Genomic DNA, 6,048 nt, shown 5'->3' on the forward strand with positions numbered 1-6,048 from the left:
GGTATCAAACCCATTTTAGGTTATGGAGCATATGGCCTAATTTAATCTGAAGTAGGCTTGATCAACAGAAGCGTGCAATAATTCATAAATTAAAAAAAGTAACGATTTCCGAATTCCTCTTTCAAATTTCTAATTCTTCGCAGGCGCAGTCCATATACAAATCATATAGTGAGCATCCTGAGACAAATAAATGCAGCAAGTGTGTCATTACACATACAGAAGTTACAGATCACAAATAGTATTTAAAACCAACTTTCTGGAGTTAGAAACGTATCATTTATTTTTACTACCATATAGTAATAGTGGCCACTGCAAAGGGATTAATATGCATTCAAAACAATAAAAGAAAATTTGGACAAATAATGACTCACACTTTGCAAAATTATCCAGTGGACTGCTCTAGAAATTGTGGCTGGCCTGTTATGGCCCAGTTACTGCATGTTAGACACATGCATTAAAATGATACCTTTACTTGGAAAAATCAAAGTAGCATCATTATGGAACTGAAATGACTACTTTGTCCAAAGACATATTTATTTAAATTTCTTTTCAAATGTCTCTGTTCCCAGCCTCTTGAGTGTGTAGCTCAGGTCATGCCCTGAAACAGACAAATCTCTGGTTTCCATACACTATAAAGAGTTGATTAGATTAATGTGATCGCTAGTTGCAGCATAACACTCTTAAAAATTCAGTGTAATTAATTGGAGTATTGAAAATTTCTAATACTTAAATATTTATTTAGATCCAATGTCAAATTAATATCGTATAAAAAGTGCATGACAGATTTAGACATAGTCTAAAAAATTTACATTTCTATTATTTCAAAAAGCAGTTGGCTGTTGTGCAAGGTGTCACTTCAGGACTTCAGCCTGACAGTGTGCTGGTCTGTGCTGCCACATTAAACACTGGCAGTGTCACAGATAGTTGGCACTGCGCATAGTGCAAGTCATAAAGAAAACATGTTTTCTTGTGATGTCCTGTGTAGGCAAACAGAACTACGCAACACCCTCCCCTATGACCTTGAGCAGAATACGCAGCTGAAGGTTTTATTGCAATAAATGTGTACTGGCGGTGGTGCGTTTGTGCCAGGCAAATTTATCGGCGAGTCATTACTAAATGTATTTATAAAGCAGTATATTAACTGAGACACAAGGACAAACTGGGTTTATGGGTTCATTTATGGGGTATTATGGATTATTTTGCACAAACGCATAGAAACACAAGCCGTCAGCATTTCTGTGTTAGTTATTTGCTAAGAATATCAATTTGCTGGACAAATAAAAGAAAACAAAATAAGTAATGAATAAACACACTAAGTTACATTTTCATTTTAGTTTCAGTCAAGCGTACTGTTGTTGTTGTTTGTGCTTGCAAGATGCTTAAAACTGAAGCCTCGAGAATTGACTGAATACTTCCCACTGACCCGTCATTCCTCATCTTTAAGACATCCCTTTGATTGAAGTGCAGGTCAATACTCTTTGTTCTTTACAGTCAGCTCAGTGGAGGGTTTGTAGTAGTGATGACAGCAGGCGAGAGATAACTGATGAACCAAGATAGGGACCGGTCGACCCTCGCAAGTAGCCCCGAACTCCCCAGAAGGCGGATCAAACAAACCTAACGACCTAAAGACACTCATGCCCAAATTGAGCGACAGGTCAGGGAGTTCACTGATTATGTTTGAAGTGGATGCTGCTCTATACACAGGTACATACAAACGTAAGTCATGTGTGCACACAAAGATGTACATTCATATGTGAAGCCACAGAAATACAACCACCATGTTCTTTAAAAAATGTAGAGGCCTACAGAGGAGGACGTTACTGGAGATTGACTGTGGAGATGGAAAAGCCTCATGCAGTCACATCAGCCTGACCCAGAAAGTGAGGTGCCCTCTTCCCCAGAACCTATATATTACCTTTTGGATAATCCAACAAGCACTCCTCCACCACTTAAGTCAACTGGTTATTGCCCTTTCTTTACATTTTTTTCCTGGCACCCCATTATGTGTGGCCATGATTCAGCATTAAAATTCATGATTATTGGGAAACCTGTAGATCTGTTACATCAACAATTTTTGTTTTGTTTTAAGTTATCACAGTGGACTATAGATTTCTGGCATTTACAGGAAACTAGTTCATTGCTATTGATAGAGTATGTGGGAAAAGCACTGGAGCTATAAGGAAGGAGATCTCCATGAACCTACTGACCTCCTCCTATACACTGAGGCTGCTGTTGGCTCCTGGATGCATTCAGTTCTGTGGAGGGGACGGCTTTCTTGAAGCTGAAGAACTAGTAAGGGTTGGCACAACAGGGAAGTCACAAGGTTTGTTTCTGAAATGTGAAATGTAGGGGTGACTGAGGTGAACTGCTATGAAAGATGTAGAGGTCACTGAGGGCGTATGGTTGACAAAGTTGAACTATGTGAGCAAAATGTCCTTTAAAACTCATGTTAACAGTGAAATAGGGTCTGAAACATGAATTATTATGTATATACACTAAGTATTGATTCTACTTATTCTACTAATTATAAACAGTAATGATGATATGGTAACGGTAAATGTTTCAGGACACTGCCGTAACATTCAAAGCTTATTATTATGTTTTTTCACCACAGTTACAAATTGGGATTTTTCATACAAACCCATATTAATGTTCACAATATAAAAGATAATTAAAGATAATATAACCTGATTTAAAATCCAGCACATTTGCTTTATCTTTAATGCTATTCACTTGGATATTTAGTTTTCTGTTTTGCTTACAATTTAATTCATTTATTTATGGTACTGTTATTAACTGCAGCTCCTGGAGGATGTCACAAAATAAGCATAAATTTGCAGTGGATAAGAGGATGGTATCAAATGGATTTTTAGATACTTTGGAAGCTTTCAGACAAATGATAAGAGAACATTCACAAAATAAGTCAATGTATGTAAAAACAGTCACATTGGGAATTTTAATTATATTACATTAAGTAGTCTAAGGGGCTGGAGCCCCCAGGGGAAAAGGCAGTATACACCCTGGACAGGCTACCAGTCTATAGCAAGGGTAACACAGAGAGACAACTATTTATGCTCACATTCACACCTATGCCCAAGTTAGAAACACTAGTTAAACTAACATGCCTGTACCTGGAGTATAGCACCTGGAGAGAACCCATGCAGTCCCAGAGAGAGCATGCAAGCATGCATCATATAAGATACACCAATAGAGCATATTTTAATTCTCGTAGACAAAACAATCCTGTGGAGTTTTAAAAATGGGAAAAAAACAGTTTTCGCAGCAAAAATTTTCTGGCACAACTTCACCTGCTTCCAAGGTGCATGGAGAGGATGAAAGAATTCACAAAGCAGGAACTCCAGCAACACTTGAGGGAAGATGAATAACTTTAATAATTGACCAACGTGTTTCGGCTTGCGGCCTTATGAAAACAACAGTTTTGCCAGGATATAGTACTAACTCTCCAAAATAAAGGTGGCATTATCTATGAACTGATACAAGTAAGGCTGATCTGTAAGTCTGAGCAATAAACTCTGCAGTGATCCAATAGTCTACAGTTTGTACAGCGGCCTTGAGAGCTTAATACACTGTAACTTATGATAATATGTGCAAATAGACAAAAAAGAACACACACACCCATTTTTGAATGCGCTCCCTAAAAGCTGCTCATCTGTCATTAAAGTGACGTGCTGTGATGTGTTTATTTGTTCTTCAGCTTGTCATTTGATGAGTGAACGGGTCATGAACTCACTGAGAGGATCTTTACCTGTCATTCTGTTGTGATAGTTACAGTACAGATACACCTTGAAAAAACAAAGAATATCTGACCACTGGTGAAAGGCAGTCCAGAAACAATGACTTACTGTACAACTTTATGGGATGACCTACTTTGTGCACACACAGAAACAATAGGTTAACAAGTCTGACGATAGCATTTAAAGGCCACTTAGCGAAGGAGTGCATTAAGTGCAGTAGTATTTGACTGGGTCAGCGGTTACTATGACATACTTGTGTGATGTTTTTGGATTGATGATGTTTTCTGCGGGGATTGTTGACAGCATGAACCCATCAATCCTCTACGCTGATATATTTCACTTTGAACTGCAACAAAAGATTTATTGTTTTCACAAATGTGCTCCACATGCAATGAAATGTTGGTCACCCAAAATGAACATTACACTGTCATTTTTTTGATTTTACCTATAATTTCCATGTGAAATTAGTATGTTGAATGTTAATTTTAAATCATTTAAAATAATTCGTATTTTAAATTCTCATTTAATTGGCCTTCATTCAGTAAGGTACTGAAGTCCAGTTATAGTTGTGAGTGAGCTGTCACCATTGTTGAACACTTTGACCTTTTTGCTGACCTGAGTATCAGAGATAAATTTGTGAAAGTTTTGACCCCCCTGACAGATATACTGTATCCTCAATGCCCCCATTAACTCAGTGCTCTGTCTCCGTTATCTTATCATTATAAACAGAAGCTCTGAGTAAATGTCATCATGCACTGATGTCCTGTCAGCCCACGTGCCGATGGACATTCAAAGGAACCCATGCATGGCAGAAAAAAGTTGCACAACATAATTTATGCAAGGTTTAGTGTCCAGTGAGCAAATACTTTTCAAAGTGGCTCATTTAACCTTCATAGCAGTTAGGAACTAAAGAAACCATCCTTCAGCGGCCCCATATTGCCACTGAGCAAGAAAATTAACCTACCGTATAATAGCCCCTCAAACTATTTATGCAGCTGACTAGAAAACTTAGCCTTAGGTTTTCTTATTGCTACACAAAGGTATATTCATGTAATAATCTTTGGCATTTCTAATAGAATTTTTTGTCGAAAATTATAATGACAGTGAAAACATGCAGTTGTATAGCAGGTAGATGGATTACCATGCTCAGAATGAATGCTGTATCTCAACTCATGCTTTTGTAATAATCATTCTTGCTTTGAGTGCAGGTGCAACAAGTATGGCTACAAAGAGCACTTCAGATGTTAAGCTGATTGGCAGTTCTCAATTTGCCATGTACAGTTATGGCAAAATGAGCAATCTTAAGGTTTTACATATCAGAACATAATAAAAAATATATTCAGTTATTAGCAGGTCTTAAAATTTAGGCAAATACTGAACAACCTCAACAACAAGACATGATATACTATGTCATTATTACTGAACAAAAACTAAGCCAAATGCAGAAGTAATGTGTGAAAGATTATGTACAACCATTATTCAACAGCTTGCAAAATGACTGTTATCATTTTCTTTATGACTTTATCAGTGTTTTACACTATTGTGGAGGAATTATGGCCCACTCTGCTTTGCACTGTTGTTTTAGTTACCATACCATACCCTAATTTATTCATACAGCATTTTAAAAACTACACGGCCGACCAAAGTGCTGTACAACAGATATATTTTTTATTGTTATTGATGGTTTTGAAACACCTAATCCCTTATGAGCCACTAAATCAGCTGATGCGGGTCAGGAAACCTCAAATAAAGCTCCCATTAAACATCAGAATTAGAAAATGTTGTAATTTCAGTGATTCCTCATTATTTCTGAGACTGTACTGGGATTTTTCACCCACTGCAGTCTATAGAAATTACTACAACAGAGTAATAGTGCCACAACACAGAAAACAAAATATTGTCGATCATTTTAAGTCGAAAATTTCCAGATTAAAGTCAAAATTGTATTTTGAGAAAAAAAATATCCAAAGCAGCAACCATGGCAGTTTGTTGTGAAATAAAAACTGTAATCTCTACTTTTTTCTCCAAATACAATTTTGGTGTTTTTTCATTTTTCTTAATATTGCTCTAATACACTCTCGTAGATTACTCCCTCAAGGCAGTGCGAAAAAGCACCCAGAGTATGGATAGAAAGCCCTGTTGATGAAAGAAGTCAGAAGGGAACAGAAACCCCAGTTGTCGCCAACAGTGATGCTGTTGTCTAGTCTTGAGGTACATGGGTTACAAACGTAGAAGACGTTGTGCCAAGAAGACAAATTCCAACTGCATCTGCACTGGATCAGCACTCACCAAA

This window comes from Astatotilapia calliptera, chromosome 5, assembly GCF_900246225.1.
Source record: "Astatotilapia calliptera chromosome 5, fAstCal1.2, whole genome shotgun sequence".
Lineage (NCBI taxonomy): Eukaryota > Metazoa > Chordata > Actinopteri > Cichliformes > Cichlidae > Astatotilapia > Astatotilapia calliptera.